At 41.3% G+C, this 26,851-nt stretch overlaps 1 protein-coding gene across 4 annotated transcripts in view; it reads right to left on the bottom strand.

Moving 5' to 3' along the window:
• The window catches only part of LOC137359608 (cysteine-rich protein 3-like), a 232,609-nt gene that overhangs the window by 110,402 nt on the left and 95,356 nt on the right, over positions 1-26,851 (bottom strand). The window lies entirely within an intron of this gene.

A 26,851-nucleotide genomic window follows, 5' to 3' on the forward strand; every position in this document is an offset into this window, starting at 1 on the left:
ATGGAATTGATTTGGGTAGGGATTAAAGACATGGAATGGATTTGTGTAGGGATTAAAGACATGGAATTGATTTGGGTAGGGGATTAAAGACATGGAATTGATTTGGGTAGGGGATTAAAGACATGGAATTGATGTGTGTAGGGATTAAAGACATGGAATTGATTTGGGTAGGGGATTAAAGACATGGAATTGATTTGGGTAGGGGATTAAAGACATGGAATTGATTTGGGTAGGAGATTAAAGACATGGAATGGATTTGGGTAGGGGATTAAAGACATGGAATGGATTTGGGTAGGGGATTAAAGACATGGAATGGATTTGGGTAGGGATTAAAGACATGGAATTGATTTGGGTAGGGATTAAAGACATGGAATGGATTTGTGTAGGGATTAAAGACATGGAATTGATTTGGGTAGGGGATTAAAGACATGGAATTGATTTGGGTAGGGGATTAAAGACATGGAATTGATTTGGGTAGGGGATTAAAGACATGGAATGGATTTGTGTAGGGATTAAAGACATGGAATTGATTTGGGTAGGGGATTAAAGACATGGAATTGATTTGGGTAGGGGATTAAAGACATGGAATTGATTTGGGTAGGAGATTAAAGACATGGAATGGATTTGGGTAGGGGATTAAAGACATGGAATGGATTTGGGTAGGGGATTAAAGACATGGAATGGATTTGGGTAGGGGATTAAAGACATGGAATTGTTTTGGGTAGGGGATTAAAGACATGGAATTGATTTGGGTAGGGGATTAAAGACATGGAATGGATTTGGGTAGGGGATTAAAGACATGGAATGGATTTGGGTAGGAGATTAAAGACATGGAATGGATTTGGGTAGGGGATTAAAGACATGGAATGGATTTGGGTAGGGGATTAAAGACATGGAATGGATTTGGGTAGGGGATTAAAGACATGGAATGGATTTGGGTAGGAGATTAAAGACATGGAATGGATTTGGGTAGGGGATTAAAGACATGGAATTGTTTTGGGTAGGGGATTAAAGACATGGAATGGATTTGGGTAGGGGATTAAAGACATGGAATTGATTTGGGTAGGAGATTAAAGACATGGAATGGATTTGGGTAGGGGATTAAAGACATGGAATTGTTTTGGGTAGGGGATTAAAGACATGGAATGGATTTGGGTAGGAGATTAAAGACATGGAATGGATTTGGGTCGGGGACTAAAGACATGGAATGGATTTGGGTAGGGGATTAAAGACATGGAATGGATTTGGGTAGGGGATTAAAGACATGGAATTGTTTTGGGTAGGGGATTAAAGACATGGAATGGATTTGGGTAGGAGATTAAAGACATGGAATGGATTTGGGTAGGGGATTAAAGACATGGAATTGATTTGGGTAGGGGATTAAAGACATGGAATGGATTTGGGTAGGGGAATAAAGACACAAAATGGTTTCAGGTAGGGCCTTAAAGACATGGAATTGATTTGGGTAAGGGATTAAAGACATGGAATGGATTTGGGTAGGGGAATAAAGACACAAAATGGTTTCAGGTAGGGCCTTAAAGACATGGAATTGATTTGGGTAGGGGAATAAAGACACAAAATGGTTTCAGGTAGGGCCTTAAAGACATGGAATTGATTTGGGTAAGGGATTAAAGACATGGAATGGATTTGGGTAGGGGATTAAAGACATGGAATTGATTTGGGGAGGGGATTAAAGACATGGAATGGATTTGGGTAGAGGATTAAAGACATGGAATGGATTTGGGTAGGGGATTAAAGACATGCAATTGATTTGGGTCGGGGATTAAAGACATGGAATTGATTTGGGGAGGGGATTAAAGACATGGAATGGATTTGGGTAGGGGATTAAAGACATGGAATGGATTTGGGTAGGGGATTAAAGACATGGAATGGATTTGGGTATGGGATTAAAGACATGGAATGGATATCGGTAGGGGATTAAAGACATGGAACGGATTTGGGTAGGGGATTAAAGACATGGAATGGATTTGGGTAGGGGATTAAAGACATGGAATTGATTTGGGTAGGGATTAAAGACATGGAATGGATTTGGGTAGGGGCTTAAAGACATGGAATTGATTTGGGTAGGGGATTAAAGGCATGGAATGGATTTGGGTAGGGGATTAAAGACATGGAATGGATTTGGGTAGGGGATTAAAGACATGGAATTGATTTGGGTAGGAATTAAAGACATGGAATGGATTTGGGTAGGGGATTAAAGACATGGAATGGATTTGGGTAGGGGATTAAAGACATGGAATGGATTTGGGTAGGGATTAAAGACATGGAATGGATTTGGGTAGGGGATTAAAGACATGGAATTGATTTGGGTAGGGGATTAAAGACATGGAATTGATTTGGGTAGGGGATTAAAGACATGGAATGGATTTGGGTAGGGGATTAAAGACATGGAATGGATTTGGGTAGGGGATTAAAGACATGGAATGGATTTGGGTAGGGATTAAAGACATGGAATGGATTTGGGTAGGGGATTAAAGACATGGAATTGATTTGGGTAGGGGATTAAAGACATGGAATTGATTTGGGTAGGGGATTAAAGACATGGAATTGATTTGGGTAGGGGATTAAAGACATGGAATTGATTTGGGTAGGGGATTAAAGACATGGAATGGATTTGGGTAGGGGATTAAAGACATGGAATGGATTTGGGTAGGGGATTAAAGACATGGAATGGATTTGGGTAGGGGATTAAAGACATGGAATTGATTTGGGTAGGGGATTAAAGACATGGAATTGATTTGGGTAGGGGATTAAAGACATGGAATTGATTTGGGTAGGGGATTAAAGACATGGAATTGATTTGGGGAGGGGATTAAAGACATGGAATGGATTTGGGTAGGGGATTAAAGACATGGAATGGATTTGGGTAGGGGATTAAAGACATGGAATTGATTTGGGGAGGGGATTAAAGACATGGAATGGATTTGGGTAGGGGATTAAAGACATGGAATTGTTTTGGGTAGGGGATTAAAGACATGGAATGGATTTGGGTAGGAGATTAAAGACATGGAATTGATTTGGGTAGGGGATTAAAGACATGGAATGGATTTGGGTAGGGGATTAAAGACATGGAATGGATTTGGGTAGGGGATTAAAGACATGGAATGGATTTGGGTAGGGGATTAAAGACATGGAATTGATTTGGGTAGGGGATTAAAGACATGGAATGGATTTGGGTAGGGGATTAAAGACATGGAATTGTTTTGGGTAGGGGATTAAAGACATGGAATGGATTTGGGTAGGAGATTAAAGACATGGAATGGATTTGGGTAGGGGATTAAAGACATGGAATGGATTTGGGTAGGGGATTAAAGACATGGAATGGATTTGGGTAGGGGATTAAAGACATGGAATTGTTTTGGGTAGGGGATTAAAGACATGGAATGGATTTGGGTAGGAGATTAAAGACATGGAATGGATTTGGGTAGGGGATTAAAGACATGGAATGGATTTGGGTAGGGGATTAAAGACATGGAATGGATTTGGGTAGGGATTAAAGACATGGAATGGATTTGTGTAGGGATTAAAGACATGGAATTGATTTGGGTAGGGGATTAAAGACATGGAATGGATTTGGGTAGGGGATTAAAGACATGGAATTGATTTGGGTAGGGGATTAAAGGCGTGGAATGGATTTGGGTAGGGGATTAAAGACATGGAATGGATATGGGTGGGGGATTAAAGACATGGAATGGATTTGGGTAGGGGATTAAAGACATGGAATGGATTTGGGTAGGGGATTAAAGACATGGAATTGATTTGGGTAGGGGATTAAAGACATGGAATGGATTTGGGTAGGGATTAAAGACATGGAATGGATTTGGGTAGGGGCTTAAAGACATGGAATTGATTTGGGTAGGGGATTAAAGACATGGAATTGATTTGGGTAGGGGATTAAAGACATGGAATGGATTTGGGTAGGGATTAAAGACATGGAATGGATTTGGGTAGGGATTAAAGACATGGAATTGATTTGGGTAGGGGATTAAAGACATGGAATGGATTTGGGTAGGGCTTAAAGACATGGAATGGATTTGGGTAGGGGATTAAAGACATGGAATGGATTTGGGTAGGGGATTAAAGACATGGAATGGATTTGGGTAGGGGATTAAAGACATGGAATTGATTTGGGTAGGGGATTAAAGACATGGAATTGATTTGGGTAGGGGATTAAAGACATGGAATGGATTTGGGTAGGGGATTAAAGACATGGAATTGATTTGGGTAGGGGATTAAAGACATGGAATTGATTTGGGTAGGGGATTAAAGACATGGAATGGATTTGTGTAGGGATTAAAGACATGGAATTGATTTGGGTAGGGATTAAAGACATGGAATTGATTCGGGTAGGGGATTAAAGACATGGAATGGATTTGGGTAGGGGATTAAAGACATGGAATTGATTTTGGTAGGGGATTAAAGACATGGAATTGATTTGGGTAGGGGATTAAAGACATGGAATTGATTTGGGGAGGGGATTAAAGACATGGAATGGATTTGGGTAGGGGATTAAAGACATGGAATTGTTTTGGGTAGGGGATTAAAGGCGTGGAATGGATTTGGGTAGGAGATTAAAGACATGGAATTGATTTGGGTAGGGGATTAAAGCCGTGGAATGGATTTGGGTAGGGGATTAAAGACATGGAATGGATTTGGGTAGGGGATTAAAGACATGGAATGGATTTGTGTAGGGATTAAAGACATGGAATTGATTTGGGGAGGGGCTTAAAGACATGGAATGGATTTGGGTAGGGGATTAAAGACATGGAATTGATTTGGGTAGGGGATTAAAGGCGTGGAATGGATTTGGGTAGGGGATTAAAGACATGGAATGGATTTGGGTAGGGGATTAGAGACATGCAATGGATTTGGGTAGGGGATTAAAGACATGGAATGGATTTGGGTAGGGGATTAAAGACATGGAATTGATTTGGGTAGGGGATTAAAGACATGGAATTGATTTGGGGAGGGGATTAAAGGCGTAGAATGGATTTGGGTAGGGGATTAAAGACATGGAATGGATTTGGGTAGGGGATTAAAGACATGGAATGGATTTGGGTAGGGGATTAAAGGCGTGGAATGGATTTGAGTAGGGGATTAAAGACATGGAATGGATTTGGGTAGGGATTAAAGACATGGAATTGATTTGGGTAGGGGATTAAAGACATGGAATTGATTTGGGTAGGGGATTAAAGGCGTGGAATGGATTTGGGTAGGGGATTAATGACATGGAATGGATTTGGGTAGGGATTAAAGACATGGAATTGATTTGGGTAGGGGATTAAAGACATGGAATTGATTTGGGTAGGGGATTAAAGACATGGAATTGATTTGGGTAGGGGATTAAAGACATGGAATTGATTTGGGTAGGGGATTAAAGGCGCGGAATGGATTTGGGTAGGGGATTAAAGACATGGAATGGATTTGGGTAGGGATTAAAGACTTGGAATTGATTTGGGTAGGGGATTAAAGACATGGAATGGATTTGGGTAGGGGATTAAAGACATGGAATTGATTTGGGTAGGGGCTTAAAGACATGGAATGGATTTGGGTCGGGGATTAAAGACATGGAATTGTTTTGGGTAGGGGATTAAAGACATGGAATGGATTTGGGTAGGGATTAAAGACATGGAATGGATTTGGGTAGGGGATTAAAGACATGGAATGGATTTGGGTAGGGGATTAAAGGCATGGAATGGATTTGGGTAGGGGATTAAAGACATGGAATTGATTTGGGTAGGGGATTAAAGGCGTGGAATGGATTTGGGTAGGGGATTAAAGACATGGAATTGATTTGGGTAGGGGATTAAAGACATGGAATTGATTTGGGTAGGGGATTAAAGGCGTGGAATGGATTTGGGTAGGGGATTAAAGACATGGAATGGATTTGGGTAGGGATTAAAGACATGGAATTGATTTGGGTAGGGGATTAAAGACATGGAATTGATTTGGGTAGGGGATTAAAGGCGTGGAATGGATTTGGGTAGGGGATTAAAGACATGGAATGGATTTGGGTAGGGATTAAAGACATGGAATTGATTTGGGTAGGGGATTAAAGACATGGAATTGATTTGGGTAGGGGATTAAAGACATGGAATTGATTTGGGTAGGGGATTAAAGACATGGAATTGATTTGGGTAGGGGATTAAAGGCGTGGAATGGATTTGGGTAGGGGATTAAAGACATGGAATGGATTTGGGTAGGGATTAAAGACTTGGAATTGATTTGGGTAGGGGATTAAAGACATGGAATTGATTTGGGGAGGGGATTAAAGACATGGAATGGATTTGGGTAGGGGATTAAAGACATGGAATTTTTTTTTTTTAGAGATACAGCACTGAAACAGGCCCTTCGGCCCACCGAGTCTGTGCCGACCATCAACCGCCCATTTATACTAATGCTACACTAATCCCATATTCCTACCACATCCCCACCTGTCCCTATATTTCCCTACCACCTACCTATGCTAGTGGCAATTTATAATGGCCAATTTACCTATAAAGCTGCAAGTCTTTTGGCTTGTGGGAGGAAACCGGAGCACCCGAAGAAAACCCACGCAGACACAGGGAGAACTTGCAAACTCCACACAGGCAGTACCCAGAATTGAACCCGGGTCGCTGGAGCTGTGAGGCTGCAGTGCTAACCACTGCGCCACCGTGCCGGGATTAAAGACATGGAACGGATTTGGGTAGGGGATGAAAGACATGGAATGGATTTGGGTAGGGGATTAAAGACATGGAATTGATTTGGGTAGGGATTAAAGACATGGAATGGATTTGGGTAGAGGCTTAAAGACATGGAATTGATTTGGGTAGTGGATTAAAGACATGGAATGGATTTGGGTAGTGGATTAAAGACATGGAATGGATTTGGGTAGGGATTAAAGACATGGAATTGATTAGGGTAGGGGATTAAAGACATGGAATTGATTAGGGTAGGGGATTAAAGACATGGAATTGATTAGGGTAGGGGATTAAAGACATGGAATTGATTTGGGTAGGGATTAAAGACATGGAATTGATTAGGGTAGGGGATTAAAGACATGGAATTGATTTGGGTAGGGGATTAAAGACATGGAATTGATTTGGGTAGGGGATTAAAGACATGGAATGGATTTGGGTAGGGGATTAAAGACATGGAATTGATTTGGGTAGTGGATTAAAGACATGGAATGGATTTCGGTAGGGGATTAAAGACATGGAATGGATTTGGGTAGGGGATTAAAGACATGGAATGGATTTGGGTAGGGGATTAAAGACATGGAATTGATTTGGGTAGGGGATTAAAGACATGGAATGGATTTGTGTAGGGATTAAAGACATGGAATTGATTTGGGTAGGGGTATAAAGACATGGAATGGATTTGTGTAGGGATTAAAGACATGGAATTGATTTGGGTAGGGGATTAAAGACATGGAATTGATTTGGGTAGGGGATTAAAGACATGGAATGGATTTGGGTAGGGGATTAAAGACATGGAATGGATTTGGGTAGGGATTAAAGACATGGAATTGATTTGGGGAGGGATTAAAGACATGGAATGGATTTGTGTAGGGATTAAAGACATGGAATTGATTTGGGTAGGGGATTAAAGACATGGAATTGATTTGGGTAGGGGATTAAAGACATGGAATTGATGTGTGTAGGGATTAAAGACATGGAATTGATTTGGGTAGGGGATTAAAGACATGGAATTGATTTGGGTAGGGGATTAAAGACATGGAATTGATTTGGGTAGGAGATTAAAGACATGGAATGGATTTGGGTAGGGGATTAAAGACATGGAATTGATTTGGGTAGTGGATTAAAGACATGGAATTGATTTGGGTAGGGGATTAAAGACATGGAATTGATTTGGGTAGGGGATTAAAGACATGGAATTGATTTGGGTAGGGGATTAAAGACATGGAATGGATTTGGGTAGGGGATTAAAGACATGGAATTGATTTGGGTAGTGGATTAAAGACATGGAATGGATTTCGGTAGGGGATTAAAGACATGGAATGGATTTGGGTAGGGGATTAAAGACATGGAATGGATTTGGGTAGGGGATTAAAGACATGGAATTGATTTGGGTAGGGGATTAAAGACATGGAATGGATTTGTGTAGGGATTAAAGACATGGAATTGATTTGGGTAGGGGTATAAAGACATGGAATGGATTTGTGTAGGGATTAAAGACATGGAATTGATTTGGGTAGGGGATTAAAGACATGGAATTGATTTGGGTAGGGGATTAAAGACATGGAATGGATTTGGGTAGGGGATTAAAGACATGGAATGGATTTGGGTAGGGATTAAAGACATGGAATTGATTTGGGTCGGGATTAAAGACATGGAATGGATTTGTGTAGGGATTAAAGACATGGAATTGATTTGGGTAGGGGATTAAAGACATGGAATTGATTTGGGTAGGGGATTAAAGACATGGAATTGATGTGTGTAGGGATTAAAGACATGGAATTGATTTGGGTAGGGGATTAAAGACATGGAATTGATTTGGGTAGGGGATTAAAGACATGGAATTGATTTGGGTAGGGGATTAAAGACATGGAATTGATTTGGGTAGGGGATTAAAGACATGGAATGGATTTGGGTAGGGGATTAAAGACATGGAATTGATTTGGGTAGTGGATTAAAGACATGGAATGGATTTCGGTAGGGGATTAAAGACATGGAATGGATTTGGGTAGGGGGTTAAAGACATGGAATGGATTTGGGTAGGGGATTAAAGACATGGAATTGATTTGGGTAGGGGATTAAAGACATGGAATGGATTTGTGTAGGGATTAAAGACATGGAATTGATTTGGGTAGGGGTATAAAGACATGGAATGGATTTGTGTAGGGATTAAAGACATGGAATTGATTTGGGTAGGGGATTAAAGACATGGAATTGATTTGGGTAGGGGATTAAAGACATGGAATGGATTTGGGTAGGGGATTAAAGACATGGAATGGATTTGGGTAGGGATTAAAGACATGGAATTGATTTGGGTAGGGATTAAAGACATGGAATGGATTTGTGTAGGGATTAAAGACATGGAATTGATTTGGGTAGGGGATTAAAGACATGGAATTGATTTGGGTAGGGGATTAAAGACATGGAATTGATGTGTGTAGGGATTAAAGACATGGAATTGATTTGGGTAGGGGATTAAAGACATGGAATTGATTTGGGTAGGGGATTAAAGACATGGAATTGATTTGGGTAGGAGATTAAAGACATGGAATGGATTTGGGTAGGGGATTAAAGACATGGAATGGATTTGGGTAGGGGATTAAAGACATGGAATGGATTTGGGTAGGGATTAAAGACATGGAATTGATTTGGGTAGGGATTAAAGACATGGAATGGATTTGTGTAGGGATTAAAGACATGGAATTGATTTGGGTAGGGGATTAAAGACATGGAATTGATTTGGGTAGGGGATTAAAGACATGGAATTGATTTGGGTAGGGGATTAAAGACATGGAATGGATTTGTGTAGGGATTAAAGACATGGAATTGATTTGGGTAGGGGATTAAAGACATGGAATTGATTTGGGTAGGGGATTAAAGACATGGAATTGATTTGGGTAGGAGATTAAAGACATGGAATGGATTTGGGTAGGGGATTAAAGACATGGAATGGATTTGGGTAGGGGATTAAAGACATGGAATGGATTTGGGTAGGGGATTAAAGACATGGAATTGTTTTGGGTAGGGGATTAAAGACATGGAATTGATTTGGGTAGGGGATTAAAGACATGGAATGGATTTGGGTAGGGGATTAAAGACATGGAATGGATTTGGGTAGGAGATTAAAGACATGGAATGGATTTGGGTAGGGGATTAAAGACATGGAATGGATTTGGGTAGGGGATTAAAGACATGGAATGGATTTGGGTAGGGGATTAAAGACATGGAATGGATTTGGGTAGGAGATTAAAGACATGGAATGGATTTGGGTAGGGGATTAAAGACATGGAATTGTTTTGGGTAGGGGATTAAAGACATGGAATGGATTTGGGTAGGGGATTAAAGACATGGAATTGATTTGGGTAGGAGATTAAAGACATGGAATGGATTTGGGTAGGGGATTAAAGACATGGAATTGTTTTGGGTAGGGGATTAAAGACATGGAATGGATTTGGGTAGGAGATTAAAGACATGGAATGGATTTGGGTAGGGGATTAAAGACATGGAATGGATTTGGGTAGGGGATTAAAGACATGGAATTGTTTTGGGTAGGGGATTAAAGACATGGAATGGATTTGGGTAGGAGATTAAAGACATGGAATGGATTTGGGTAGGGGATTAAAGACATGGAATTGATTTGGGTAGGGGATTAAAGACATGGAATGGATTTGGGTAGGGGAATAAAGACACAAAATGGTTTCAGGTAGGGCCTTAAAGACATGGAATTGATTTGGGTAAGGGATTAAAGACATGGAATGGATTTGGGTAGGGGAATAAAGACACAAAATGGTTTCAGGTAGGGCCTTAAAGACATGGAATTGATTTGGGTAGGGGAATAAAGACACAAAATGGTTTCAGGTAGGGCCTTAAAGACATGGAATTGATTTGGGTAAGGGATTAAAGACATGGAATGGATTTGGGTAGGGGATTAAAGACATGGAATTGATTTGGGGAGGGGATTAAAGACATGGAATGGATTTGGGTAGAGGATTAAAGACATGGAATGGATTTGGGTAGGGGATTAAAGACATGCAATTGATTTGGGTCGGGGATTAAAGACATGGAATTGATTTGGGGAGGGGATTAAAGACATGGAATGGATTTGGGTAGGGGATTAAAGACATGGAATGGATTTGGGTAGGGGATTAAAGACATGGAATGGATTTGGGTAGGGGATTAAAGACATGGAATGGATATCGGTAGGGGATTAAAGACATGGAACGGATTTGGGTAGGGGATTAAAGACATGGAATGGATTTGGGTAGGGGATTAAAGACATGGAATTGATTTGGGTAGGGATTAAAGACATGGAATGGATTTGGGTAGGGGCTTAAAGACATGGAATTGATTTGGGTAGGGGATTAAAGGCATGGAATGGATTTGGGTAGGGGATTAAAGACATGGAATGGATTTGGGTAGGGGATTAAAGACATGGAATTGATTTGGGTAGGAATTAAAGACATGGAATGGATTTGGGTAGGGGATTAAAGACATGGAATGGATTTGGGTAGGGGATTAAAGACATGGAATGGATTTGGGTAGGGATTAAAGACATGGAATGGATTTGGGTAGGGGATTAAAGACATGGAATTGATTTGGGTAGGGGATTAAAGACATGGAATTGATTTGGGTAGGGGATTAAAGACATGGAATGGATTTGGGTAGGGGATTAAAGACATGGAATGGATTTGGGTAGGGGATTAAAGACATGGAATGGATTTGGGTAGGGATTAAAGACATGGAATGGATTTGGGTAGGGGATTAAAGACATGGAATTGATTTGGGTAGGGGATTAAAGACATGGAATTGATTTGGGTAGGGGATTAAAGACATGGAATTGATTTGGGTAGGGGATTAAAGACATGGAATTGATTTGGGTAGGGGATTAAAGACATGGAATGGATTTGGGTAGGGGATTAAAGACATGGAATGGATTTGGGTAGGGGATTAAAGACATGGAATGGATTTGGGTAGGGGATTAAAGACATGGAATTGATTTGGGTAGGGGATTAAAGACATGGAATTGATTTGGGTAGGGGATTAAAGACATGGAATTGATTTGGGTAGGGGATTAAAGACATGGAATTGATTTGGGGAGGGGATTAAAGACATGGAATGGATTTGGGTAGGGGATTAAAGACATGGAATGGATTTGGGTAGGGGATTAAAGACATGGAATTGATTTGGGGAGGGGATTAAAGACATGGAATGGATTTGGGTAGGGGATTAAAGACATGGAATTGTTTTGGGTAGGGGATTAAAGACATGGAATGGATTTGGGTAGGAGATTAAAGACATGGAATTGATTTGGGTAGGGGATTAAAGACATGGAATGGATTTGGGTAGGGGATTAAAGACATGGAATGGATTTGGGTAGGGGATTAAAGACATGGAATGGATTTGGGTAGGGGATTAAAGACATGGAATTGATTTGGGTAGGGGATTAAAGACATGGAATGGATTTGGGTAGGGGATTAAAGACATGGAATTGATTTGGGTAGGGGATTAAAGACATGGAATTGTTTTGGGTAGGGGATTAAAGACATGGAATGGATTTGGGTAGGAGATTAAAGACATGGAATGGATTTGGGTAGGGGATTAAAGACATGGAATGGATTTGGGTAGGGGATTAAAGACATGGAATGGATTTGGGTAGGGGATTAAAGACATGGAATTGTTTTGGGTAGGGGATTAAAGACATGGAATGGATTTGGGTAGGAGATTAAAGACATGGAATGGATTTGGGTAGGGGATTAAAGACATGGAATGGATTTGGGTAGGGGATTAAAGACATGGAATGGATTTGGGTAGGGATTAAAGACATGGAATGGATTTGTGTAGGGATTAAAGACATGGAATTGATTTGGGTAGGGGATTAAAGACATGGAATGGATTTGGGTAGGGGATTAAAGACATGGAATTGATTTGGGTAGGGGATTAAAGGCGTGGAATGGATTTGGGTAGGGGATTAAAGACATGGAATGGATATGGGTGGGGGATTAAAGACATGGAATGGATTTGGGTAGGGGATTAAAGACATGGAATGGATTTGGGTAGGGGATTAAAGACATGGAATTGATTTGGGTAGGGGATTAAAGACATGGAATGGATTTGGGTAGGGATTAAAGACATGGAATGGATTTGGGTAGGGGCTTAAAGACATGGAATTGATTTGGGTAGGGGATTAAAGACATGGAATTGATTTGGGTAGGGGATTAAAGACATGGAATGGATTTGGGTAGGGATTAAAGACATGGAATGGATTTGGGTAGGGATTAAAGACATGGAATTGATTTGGGTAGGGGATTAAAGACATGGAATGGATTTGGGTAGGGCTTAAAGACATGGAATGGATTTGGGTAGGGGATTAAAGACATGGAATGGATTTGGGTAGGGGATTAAAGACATGGAATGGATTTGGGTAGGGGATTAAAGACATGGAATTGATTTGGGTAGGGGATTAAAGACATGGAATTGATTTGGGTAGGGGATTAAAGACATGGAATGGATTTGGGTAGGGGATTAAAGACATGGAATTGATTTGGGTAGGGGATTAAAGACATGGAATTGATTTGGGTAGGGGATTAAAGACATGGAATGGATTTGTGTAGGGATTAAAGACATGGAATTGATTTGGGTAGGGATTAAAGACATGGAATTGATTCGGGTAGGGGATTAAAGACATGGAATGGATTTGGGTAGGGGATTAAAGACATGGAATTGATTTTGGTAGGGGATTAAAGACATGGAATTGATTTGGGTAGGGGATTAAAGACATGGAATTGATTTGGGGAGGGGATTAAAGACATGGAATGGATTTGGGTAGGGGATTAAAGACATGGAATTGTTTTGGGTAGGGGATTAAAGGCGTGGAATGGATTTGGGTAGGAGATTAAAGACATGGAATTGATTTGGGTAGGGGATTAAAGCCGTGGAATGGATTTGGGTAGGGGATTAAAGACATGGAATGGATTTGGGTAGGGGATTAAAGACATGGAATGGATTTGTGTAGGGATTAAAGACATGGAATTGATTTGGGGAGGGGCTTAAAGACATGGAATGGATTTGGGTAGGGGATTAAAGACATGGAATTGATTTGGGTAGGGGATTAAAGGCGTGGAATGGATTTGGGTAGGGGATTAAAGACATGGAATGGATTTGGGTAGGGGATTAGAGACATGCAATGGATTTGGGTAGGGGATTAAAGACATGGAATGGATTTGGGTAGGGGATTAAAGACATGGAATTGATTTGGGTAGGGGATTAAAGACATGGAATTGATTTGGGGAGGGGATTAAAGGCGTAGAATGGATTTGGGTAGGGGATTAAAGACATGGAATGGATTTGGGTAGGGGATTAAAGACATGGAATGGATTTGGGTAGGGGATTAAAGACATGGAATGGATTTGGGTAGGGGATTAAAGACATGGAATGGATTTGGGTAGGGGATTAAAGGCGTGGAATGGATTTGGGTAGGGGATTAAAGACATGGAATGGATATGGGTAGGGGATTAAAGACATGGAATGGATTTGGGTAGGGGATTAAAGACATGGAATTGATTTGGGTAGGGGATTAAAGACATGGAATGGATTTGGGTAGGGGATTAAAGACATGGAATGGATTTGGGTAGGGGATTAAAGGCGTGGAATTGATTTGGGTAGGGGATTAAAGACATGGAATGGATTTGGGTAGGGGATTAAAGACATGGAATGGATTTGGGTAGGGGATTAAAGACATGGAATTGATTTGGGTAGGGGATTAAAGACATGGAATTGATTTGGGGAGGGGATTAAAGACATGGACTGGATTTGGGTAGGGGCTTAAAGACATGGAATGGATTTGGGCAGGGGATTAAAGACATGGAATTGATTTGGGTAGGGGATTAAAGACATGGAATGGATATCGATAGGGGATTAAAGACATGGAATGGATTTGGGTAGGGGATTAAAGACATGGAATGGATTTGGGTAGGGATTAAAGACATGGAATGGATTTGAGTAGGGGATTAAAGACATGGAATTGATTTGGGTAGGGGATTAAAGACATGGAATTGATTTGGGTAGGGGATTAAAGACATGGAATGGATTTGGGTAGGGGATTAAAGACATGGAATGGATTTGGGTAGGGGATTAAAGACATGGAATGGATTTGGGTAGGGATTAAAGACATGGAATGGATTTGGGTAGGGGATTAAAGACATGGAATTGATTTGGGTAGGGGATTAAAGACATGGAATTGATTTGGGTAGGGGATTAAAGACATGGAATTGATTTGGGTAGGGGATTAAAGACATGGAATTGATTTGGGTAGGGGATTAAAGACATGGAATGGATTTGGGTAGGGGATTAAAGACATGGAATGGATTTGGGTAGGGGATTAAAGACATGGAATGGATTTGGGTAGGGGATTAAAGACATGGAATTGATTTGGGTAGGGGATTAAAGACATGGAATTGATTTGGGTAGGGGATTAAAGACATGGAATTGATTTGGGTAGGGGATTAAAGACATGGAATTGATTTGGGGAGGGGATTAAAGACATGGAATGGATTTGGGTAGGGGATTAAAGACATGGAATTGTTTTGGGTAGGGGATTAAAGACATGGAATGGATTTGGGTAGGAGATTAAAGACATGGAATGGATTTGGGTAGGGGATTAAAGACATGGAATTGATTTGGGGAGGGGATTAAAGACATGGAATGGATTTGGGTAGGGGATTAAAGACATGGAATGGATTTGGGTAGGGGATTAGAGACATGCAATGGATTTGGGTAGGGGCTTAAAGACATGGAATTGATTTGGGTAGGGGATTAAAGACATGGAATTGATTTGGGTAGGGGATTAAAGACATGGAATGGATTTGGGTAGGGGATTAAAGACATGGAATGGATTTGGGTAGGGGATTAAAGACATGGAATGGATTTGGGTAGGGCTTAAAGACATGGAATGGATTTGGGTAGGGGATTAAAGACATGGAATGGATTTGGGTAGGGGATTAAAGACATGGAATGGATTTGGGTAGGGGATTAAAGACATGGAATTGATTTGGGTAGGGGATTAAAGACATGGAATTGATTTGGGTAGGGGATTAAAGACATGGAATGGATTTGGGTAGAGGATTAAAGACATGGAATTGATTTGGGTAGGGGATTAAAGACATGGAATGGATTTGGGTAGGGGATTAAAGACATGGAATGGATTTGGGTAGGGGATTAAAGACATGGAATGGATTTGGGTAGGGGATTAAAGACATGGAATGGATTTGGGTAGGGGATTAAAGACATGGAATGGATTTGGGTAGGGCTTAAAGACATGGAATGGATTTGGGTAGGGGATTAAAGACATGGAATGGATTTGGGTAGGGGATTAAAGACATGGAATGGATTTGGGTAGGGGATTAAAGACATGGAATGGATTTGGGTAGGGCTTAAAGACATGGAATGGATTTGGGTAGGGGATTAAAGACATGGAATGGATTTGGGTAGGGGATTAAAGACATGGAATGGATTTGGGTAGGGGATTAAAGACATGGAATTGATTTGGGTAGGGGATTAAAGACATGGAATTGATTTGGGTAGGGGATTAAAGACATGGAATGGATTTGGGTAGGGGATTAAAGACATGGAATTGATTTGGGTAGGGGATTAAAGACATGGAATTGATTTGGGTAGGGGATTAAAGACATGGAATGGATTTGTGTAGGGATTAAAGACATGGAATTGATTTGGGTAGGGGATTAAACACATGGAATGGATTTGGGTAGCAGATTAAAGACATGGAATTGATTTGGGTAGGGGATTAAAGACATGGAATTGATTTGGGTAGGGGATTAAAGACATGGAATTGATTTGGGTCGGGGATTAAAGACATGGAATTGATTTGGGTAGGGGATTAAAGACATGGAATTGATTTGGGGAGGGGATTAAAGACATGGAATGGATTTGGGTAGGGGATTAAAGACATGGAATTGTTTTGGGGAGGGGATTAAATACATGGAATGGATTTGGGTAGGAGATTAAAGACATGGAATGGATTTGGGTAGGGGATTAAAGACATGGAATGGATTTGGGTAGGGATTAAAGACATGGAATTGATTTGGGTAGGGGATTAAAGACATGGAATGGATTTGGGTAGGGGATTAAAGACATGGAATTGATTTGGGTAGGGGATTAAAGGCGTGGAATGGATTTGGGTAGGGGATTAAAGACATGGAATGGATTTGGGTAGGGGATTAAAGACATGGAATGGATTTGGGTAGGGGATTAAAGACATGGAATTGATTTGGGTAGGGGATTAAAGGCGTGGAATGGATTTGGGTAGGGGATTAAAGACATGGAATGGATTTGGGTAGGGGATTAAAGACATGGAATGGATATCGGTAGGGGATTAAAGACATGTAATGGATTTGGGTAGGGGATTAAAGACATGGAATGGATTTGGGTAGGGGATTAAAGACATGGAATTAATTTGGGTAGGGATTAAAGACGTGGAATTGATTTGGGTAGGGGATTAAAGACATGGAATGGATTTGTGTAGGGATTAAAGACATGGAATTGATTTGGGTAGGGGATTAAACACATGGAATGGATTTGGGTAGGGGATTAAAGACATGGAATTGATTTGGGTAGGGGATTAAAGACATGGAATTGATTTGGGTAGGGGATTAAAGACATGGAATTGATTTGGGTCGGGGATTAAAGACATGGAATTGATTTGGGTAGGGGATTAAAGACATGGAATTGATTTGGGGAGGGGATTAAAGACATGGAATGGATTTGGGTAGGGGATTAAAGACATGGAATTGTTTTGGGGAGGGGATTAAATACATGGAATGGATTTGGGTAGGAGATTAAAGACATGGAATGGATTTGGGTAGGGGATTAAAGACATGGAATGGATTTGGGTAGGGATTAAAGACATGGAATGGATTTGTGTAGGGATTAAAGACATGGAATTGATTTGGGTAGGGGATTAAAGACATGGAATGGATTTGGGTAGGGGATTAAAGACATGGAATTGATTTGGGTAGGGGATTAAAGGCGTGGAATGGATTTGGGTAGGGGATTAAAGACATGGAATGGATTTGGGTAGGGGATTAAAGACATGGAATGGATTTGGGTAGGGGATTAAAGACATGGAATGGATTTGGGTAGGGGATTAAAGGCGTGGAATGGATTTGGGTAGGGGATTAAAGACATGGAATGGATTTGGGTAGGGGATTAAAGACATGGAATGGATTTGGGTAGGGGATTAAAGACATGGAATGGATTTGGGTAGGGGATTAAAGACATGGAATGGATTTGGGTAGGGGATTAAAGACATGGAATGGATATCGGTAGGGGATTAAAGACATGGAATGGATTTGGGTAGGGGATTAAAGGCGTGGAATGGATTTGGGTAGGGGATTAAAGACATGGAATGGATTTGGGTAGGGGATTAAAGACATGGAATGGATTTGGGTAGGGGATTAAAGACATGGAATGGATTTGGGTAGGGGATTAAAGACATGGAATGGATTTGGGTAGGGGATTAAAGACATGGAATGGATATCGGTAGGGGATTAAAGACATGGAATGGATTTGGGTAGGGGATTAAAGACATGGAATGGATTTGGGTAGGGGATTAAAGACATGGAATTAATTTGGGTAGGGATTAAAGACATGGAATGGATTTGGGTAGGGGCTTAAAGACATGGAATTGATTTGGCTAGGGGATTAAAGACATGGAATGGATTTGGGTAGGGATTAAAGACATGGAATTGATTTGGGTAGGGGATTAAAGACATGGAATGGATTTGGGTAGGGCTTAAAGACATGGAATGGATTTGGGTTGGAGATTAAAGACATGGAATGGATTTGGGTAGGGGATTAAAGACATGGAATTGATTTGGGTAGGGGATTAAAGACGTGGAATGGATTTGGGTAGGGGATTAAAGACATGGAATGGATTTGGGTAGGGGATTAAAGACATGGAATTGATATGGCTAGGGGATTAAAGACATGGAATTGATTTGGGTAGGGGATTAAAGACATGGAATTGATTTGGGTAGGGGATTAAAGACATGGAATGGATTTGGGTAGGGGATTAAAGACATCGAATGGATTTGGGTAGGGGATTAAAGACATGGAATGGATTTGGGTAGGGGATTAAAGACATGGAATGGATTTGGGTAGGGCTTAAAGACATGGAATGGATTTGGGTAGGGGATTAAAGACATGGAATGGATTTGGGTAGGGGATTAAAGACATGGAATGGATTTGGGTAGGGGATTAAAGACATGGAATGGATTTGGGTAGGGCTTAAAGACATGGAATGGATTTGGGTAGGGGATTAAAGACATGGAATGGATTTGGGTAGGGGATTAAAGACATGGAATGGATTTGGGTAGGGGATTAAAGACATGGAATTGATTTGGGTAGGGGATTAAAGACATGGAATTGATTTGGGTAGGGGATTAAAGACATGGAATGGATTTGGGTAGGGGATTAAAGACATGGAATTGATTTGGGTAGGGGATTAAAGACATGGAATTGATTTGGGTAGGGGATTAAAGACATGGAATGGATTTGTGTAGGGATTAAAGACATGGAATTGATTTGGGTAGGGGATTAAACACATGGAATGGATTTGGGTAGGGGATTAAAGACATGGAACTGATTTGGGTAGGGGATTAAAGACATGGAATTGATTTGGGTAGGGGATTAAAGACATGGAATTGATTTGGGTCGGGGATTAAAGACATGGAATTGATTTGGGTAGGGGATTAAAGACATGGAATTGATTTGGGGAGGGGATTAAAGACATGGAATGGATTTGGGTAGGGGATTAAAGACATGGAATTGTTTTGGGGAGGGGATTAAATACATGGAATGGATTTGGGTAGGAGATTAAAGACATGGAATGGATTTGGGTAGGGGATTAAAGACATGGAATGGATTTGGGTAGGGATTAAAGACATGGAATTGATTTGGGTAGGGGATTAAAGACATGGAATGGATTTGGGTAGGGGATTAAAGACATGGAATTGATTTGGGTAGGGGATTAAAGGCGTGGAATGGATTTGGGTAGGGGATTAAAGACATGGAATGGATTTGGGTAGGGGATTAAAGACATGGAATGGATTTGGGTAGGGGATTAAAGACATGGAATTGATTTGGGTAGGGGATTAAAGGCGTGGAATGGATTTGGGTAGGGGATTAAAGACATGGAATGGATTTGGGTAGGGGATTAAAGACATGGAATGGATATCGGTAGGGGATTAAAGACATGTAATGGATTTGGGTAGGGGATTAAAGACATGGAATGGATTTGGGTAGGGGATTAAAGACATGGAATTAATTTGGGTAGGGATTAAAGACGTGGAATTGATTTGGGTAGGGGATTAAAGACATGGAATGGATTTGTGTAGGGATTAAAGACATGGAATTGATTTGGGTAGGGGATTAAACACATGGAATGGATTTGGGTAGGGGATTAAAGACATGGAATTGATTTGGGTAGGGGATTAAAGACATGGAATTGATTTGGGTAGGGGATTAAAGACATGGAATTGATTTGGGTCGGGGATTAAAGACATGGAATTGATTTGGGTAGGGGATTAAAGACATGGAATTGATTTGGGGAGGGGATTAAAGACATGGAATGGATTTGGGTAGGGGATTAAAGACATGGAATTGTTTTGGGGAGGGGATTAAATACATGGAATGGATTTGGGTAGGAGATTAAAGACATGGAATGGATTTGGGTAGGGGATTAAAGACATGGAATGGATTTGGGTAGGGATTAAAGACATGGAATGGATTTGTGTAGGGATTAAAGACATGGAATTGATTTGGGTAGGGGATTAAAGACATGGAATGGATTTGGGTAGGGGATTAAAGACATGGAATTGATTTGGGTAGGGGATTAAAGGCGTGGAATGGATTTGGGTAGGGGATTAAAGACATGGAATGGATTTGGGTAGGGGATTAAAGACATGGAATGGATTTGGGTAGGGGATTAAAGACATGGAATGGATTTGGGTAGGGGATTAAAGGCGTGGAATGGATTTGGGTAGGGGATTAAAGACATGGAATGGATTTGGGTAGGGGATTAAAGACATGGAATGGATTTGGGTAGGGGATTAAAGACATGGAATGGATTTGGGTAGGGGATTAAAGACATGGAATGGATTTGGGTAGGGGATTAAAGACATGGAATGGATTTGGGTAGGGGATTAAAGACATGGAATGGATATCGGTAGGGGATTAAAGACATGGAATGGATTTGGGTAGGGGATTAAAGACATGGAATGGATTTGGGTAGGGGATTAAAGACATGGAATTAATTTGGGTAGGGATTAAAGACATGGAATGGATTTGGGTAGGGGCTTAAAGACATGGAATTGATTTGGCTAGGGGATTAAAGACATGGAATGGATTTGGGTAGGGATTAAAGACATGGAATTGATTTGGGTAGGGGATTAAAGACATGGAATGGATTTGGGTAGGGCTTAAAGACATGGAATGGATTTGGGTTGGAGATTAAAGACATGGAATGGATTTGGGTAGGGGATTAAAGACATGGAATTGATTTGGGTAGGGGATTAAAGACGTGGAATGGATTTGGGTAGGGGATTAAAGACATGGAATGGATTTGGGTAGGGGATTAAAGACATGGAATTGATATGGCTAGGGGATTAAAGACATGGAATTGATTTGGGTAGGGGATTAAAGACATGGAATTGATTTGGGTAGGGGATTAAAGACATGGAATGGATTTGGGTAGGGGATTAAAGACATCGAATGGATTTGGGTAGGGGATTAAAGACATGGAATGGATTTGGGTAGGGGATTAAAGACATGGAATGGATTTTGGTAGTGACATAAAGACATGGAATGGATTTGGGTCGGGGATTAAAAAGAAGGAATGGAATTGGGGGGATAATAATGACATGGCTATTCCTCTGCAAAACAGATATACCTGGATATTGTTTGGATACTGTTGGGGGGAATGGTCTCTCAGGGGAAAGCAGCAACAGCCCAAGGCATTTCTGTGGCTGCAAAAGAGACTCCAGGATGTTATGTTGCCTCCCTGGTGCTCGGGTCAAGGATGTCTCAGAGCTGTTACAGGACATTCTGAAGGGGGAGGGTGAACAGCCAGTGGTCGTGGTACACATTGGTACAAACGACATAGGTAAAAAAAAGGATGAGGTCCTAAAAGCAGAATATAGGGAGTTAGGAAGTAAGTTGAAAAGTAGGACCTCAAAGGTAGTGATCTCAGGATTACTACCAGTGTCACGTGCTAGTCAGAGTAGAAATAGCAGGATATATTGGATGAACACGTGGCTGAAGAGATGGTGTGAGGGGGAGGGTTTTAGATTCCTGGGATATTGGGACTGGTTCTGGGAGAGGTGGGACCAGTACAAACTGGACGGGGTACACCTGGGCAGGACCGGGACTGATGTCCTAGGGGGAGTATTTGCTAGAGTGCTTGGGGAGGGTTTAAACTAAAATGGCAGGGGGATGGGAACCTTTGCAAGGAGTCAGAGGAGGGGGGAATCAAAGACAAGAACAACAGACAGTAAGGGGAATAAGAAAAGTGATAGGCAGAGAAATCAAGGGCCAGAATCAAACAGGGTCTACAGTGAAAAATAGTCGGAAGGGGACAAGTAATGTTAAAAAGAGAAGCCTTAAGGCTTTGTGCCTTAACGCGCAGAGCATTCGCAATAAAGTGGATGAATTAATCGCGCAAATAGATGTAAACGGGTATGATATAGTCGGGATTACGGAGACATGGCTGCAAGGTGACTAGGGATGGGAAATGAACATCCAGGGGTAGTCAGTATTTAGGAAGGACAGACAAAAAGCAAAAGGCGGTGGAGTTGCATTGCTGTTAAAGAGGAAATTAATGCAATATTGAGGAAAGATATTAACTCTGATGATGTGGAATCTGTATGGGTAGAGCTGAGAAACACTAAGGGGCAAAAAACGTTAGTGGGGGCTGTACGTACACCCCCAAACTGTAGTGGTGATGTTGGGAATGGCATTAAACAGGAAATTAGAGATGCATGTGATAAAGGAACATCTGTAATTATGGGTGATTTTAATCTGCATATAGATTGGGCAAATCAAATTAGTCAGAATACCATAGAGGAGGAATTCATGGAGTATATACGGGATGGTTTTTTGGACCAATACGTTGAGGAACCAACTAGAGAACAGGCCATCCTAGACTGGGTATTGTGTAATGAGAGAGGAATAATTCACAATCTAGTGGTGTGAGACCCCTTGGGGATGAGTGACCATAATAGGATAGAATTCTTCATCAAGATGGAGAGTGACATAGTTGATTCTGAGACAAGGGCCTGAATCTTCGTAAAGGAAACTATGAAGGTATGAGGCGCGTGTTGGCTATGATAGATTGGGAAACGTTACTTAAAGGGATGACGGTGGATAGGCAATGGCAAACATTTAAAGAGTGCATGGATGAACTGCAACAATTGCTTATCCCTGTCTGGTGCAAAAGTAAAACTGGAAAGGTAGCCAAACCCTGGCTTACAAGGGAAATTGGAGATAGTGTTAGATCCAAGGAAGAGACATATAAATTTGCCAGAAAAAACAACAGACCTGAGGATTGGGAGCAGTTTGGAATTCAGCAAAGGAGGACAAAGGGATTGATTAAGAAGGGGAAAATAGAGTACGAGAGCAAGCTTGCGGGGAACATAAAAACTGACTGTAAAGATTTCTATAGGAATGTGAAGAAAAAAAGATTGATGAAGACAAATGTAAGTTCCTTACAGTCAGAAACAGGGGAATTTATTATGGGGAACAAAGAAATGGCCGACCAACTAAATGCATACTTTGGTTCTGTCTTCACAAAGTAGGACACAAAAAGCATACCAGAAATGTTGGTGAACACATGGCTTAGTGAGAGAGAGGAACTGAAGGAAATCAGTATTAGTAGAGAAATGGTGTTGGGGAAATTGATGGGATTGAAGGCCAATCAATTCCCAGGGCCTGATGGTATGCATCCCAGAGTACTTAAGGAAGTGGCCCTAGAAATAATGGATGCATTGGTGGTCATCTTCCAAGATTCTATAGACTCTGGAACAGTTCCTACAGATTGGAGGGTAGCTAATGTAACCCCACTATTTAAAAAGGGAGGGAGAGAGAAAGAAGGGAATTATAGACCAGTCAGCCTGACATCAGTAGTGGGGAAAATGCTAGAGTCCATTATCAAAGATTTTATAGCAGAGCACTTTGAGAACAGTGGTAGAATCGGGCAGAGTCAGCATGGATTTACGAAAGGGAAATCATGCTTGACAAATCTACTAGAATTCTTCGAGGATGTAACTAGTAGAGTTGATGAGGGGGAGCCAGTGGATGTGGTATATTTGGACTTTCTGAAGGCTTTTGACAAAGTCCTACATAAAAGAATAGCGTGTAAAATTAAAGCGCATGGGATTGGGGGTAGTGTATTGCGATGGATAGAAAATTGGTTGGCAGACAGGAAACAAAGAGTAGGGATAAATGGGTCTTTTTCCGAATGGCAGGCATTCAATAAGGTGCTACACAAAAGGCTAATATGTTAAATAAGGGCGCATGGAGTTGGGGGTTATATATTAGCATGGATAGAGGATTGGTTAATGGATAGGAAGCAGAGAGTAGGGATAAATGGGGCATTTTTATGTTGGCAGGCTGTAACTAGTAGACTGACGCAAGGATCAGCGCTTGGACTTCAGCTATTTACAAACTATATTTGGGGAGTCTATGGCGTAGTGGTAATGTCACCAGACTAGTAATCCAGAAGCCCAGGCTCTGGGGACATGGGTTCAAATCCCACCATGTAGATGGTGAACTTTGAATTCAATTAATAAATCTGGAATTAAAAGCTAATCTAATGGTGACCATGAAACCATTGTAAATTGTTGTAAAAATCCATCTGGTTCACTAATGTCCTATAGGGATGGAAATCTGCCTTCCTTACCTGGTCTGGCCTGCATGTGACTCAGACCCACAGCAATGTGGTTGACTCTTAAATTCCCTTTGGATTGGCCTAGCAAGTCACTCTGTTCAAGGCATTTAGGGATGGGCAATAAATGCTGGCCTTGCCAGCGATGCCCACACATCCAATGAATAAAAAAAATGACTTAGACAAAGAGACAGAAAGTAATGTATCTAAGCTTGGTGACGATACAAAACTAGGAAGTGACAAAGTTGATTGATGAGGGAAGGGCTGTAGATGTCATATACATGGACTTCAGTAAGGTGTTTGATAAGGTTCCCCATGGTTGGCTGATGGAGAAAGTGAAGGCGCATGGGGTCCACGGTGTACTAGCTAGATGGATAAAGAACTGGCTGTGCAACAGGCGACAGAGAGTAGCAGTAGAAGGGAGTTTCTCAAAATGGAGACGTGTCACCAGTGGTGTTCCACAGGGATCCGTGCTGGGACCACTGTTGTTTGTGATATACATAAATGATTTGGAGGAAAGTATAGGAGGTCTGATTAGCAAGTTTGCAGACGTCACTAAGATTGGTGGAGTAGCAGATAGTGAAGGGGACTGTCAGAGAATACAGCAGAATATAGATAGATTGGAGAGTTGGGCAGAGAAATGGCAGATGGAGTTCAATCAGGGCAAATGCGAGGTGATGCATTTTGGAAGATCCAATTCAAGAGTGAACTATACAGTAAATGGAAAAGTCCTGGGGAAAATTGATGTACAGAGAGATTTGGGTGTTCAGGTCCATTGTTCCCTGAAGGTGGCAACGCAGGTCAATAGAGTGGTCAAGAAGGCATATGGCATGCTTTCCTTCATCGGACGGGGTATTGAGTACAAGAGTTGGCAGGTCATGTTACAGTTGTACAGGACTTTGGTTCGGCCACATTTGGAATACTGCGTGCAGTTCTGGTCGCCACATTACCAAAAGGATGTGGATGCTTTGGAGAGGGTGCAGAGGAGGTTCACCAGGATGTTGCCTGGTATGGAGGGCGCTAGCTATGAAGAGAGGTTGAGTAGATTAGGATTATTTTCATTAGAAAGACGGAGGTTGAGGGGGGACCTGATTGAGGTGTACAAAATCATGAGAGGTATAGACAGGTTGGATAGCAAGAAGCTTTTTCCCAGAATGGGGGATTCAATTACTAGGGGACACGAGTTCAAAGTGAAAGGGGAAAAGTTTAGGGGGGATATGTGTGGAAAGTTCTTTACACAGAGGGTGGTGGGTGCCTGGAATGCGTTGCCGGCGGAGGTGGTAGATGCAGGCACGATAGCGTCTTTTAAGATGTATCTAGACAGATACATGAATGGGCAGGAAGCAAAGAGATACAGACCCTTAGAAAATAGGCGACAGGTTTAGATAGAGGATCTGGATCGGCGTAGGCCTGGAGGGCCGAAGGGCCTGTTCCTGTGCTGTAATTTTCTTTGTTCTTTGTTTCTTTTGTTCTAGGTGGGAAGATAAGCTGTGAGGAGAACATAGAGAGGTTGCAAAGAGATATAAGCAGGTTAGGTGAGTGGGCAACAAGGTGTCAGATGGAGTATAATGTGTGAGGTTATTAATTTTGGCAGCAAGAATAAAATAGCACAATATTTTTTAAAAGGCATGAAACTTGTAAATGTTGATGTTCAGAGGGACTTGAGTGTATTCGTACAAGGAACACAAAAAGTTAGCCATGCAAGTACAGCAACATTTAGGAAGGCAAATGGCATTTGGCCTTCATTGCAAGCAGATTGGAGTACAAGAATAAGGAAACCTTGCTACAATTGTACGGGGCTCTGCTGAGAGCACACCTGGAGTACTGTGTGCAGTTTTCGTCCCCATATTTAAGGAAGGATATACTGGCATTGGAGGTGGTACTGCAAAGGTTCACAAGATTGGTTCCAGGAGGAGGGGCTGTGCTACGATAAGAGGCTGAGTAAATTGTGCCTATTATTGTCTGGCATTCAGAAGAATGACAAGTGATCTCATTGAAACATACAAGATTCTGAAATGGCTGGACAGGGTAGACACTGAGAGGTTGTTTCTCCTAGCTGGGGAATCTAGAACACAGGGGCACGTCTCAGTATAAGGGGCCGATCATTTAGGATTGAGAGGAGGAGAAATTTCTTCACTCAGAGGGTTGTGAATCTTTGGAATTCTCTACCCCAGAGAGCTTTGGATGCTCTATCGCT

Source organism: Heterodontus francisci, unplaced genomic scaffold (genome assembly GCF_036365525.1).
Source record: "Heterodontus francisci isolate sHetFra1 unplaced genomic scaffold, sHetFra1.hap1 HAP1_SCAFFOLD_461, whole genome shotgun sequence".
Taxonomy (NCBI): domain Eukaryota; kingdom Metazoa; phylum Chordata; class Chondrichthyes; order Heterodontiformes; family Heterodontidae; genus Heterodontus; species Heterodontus francisci.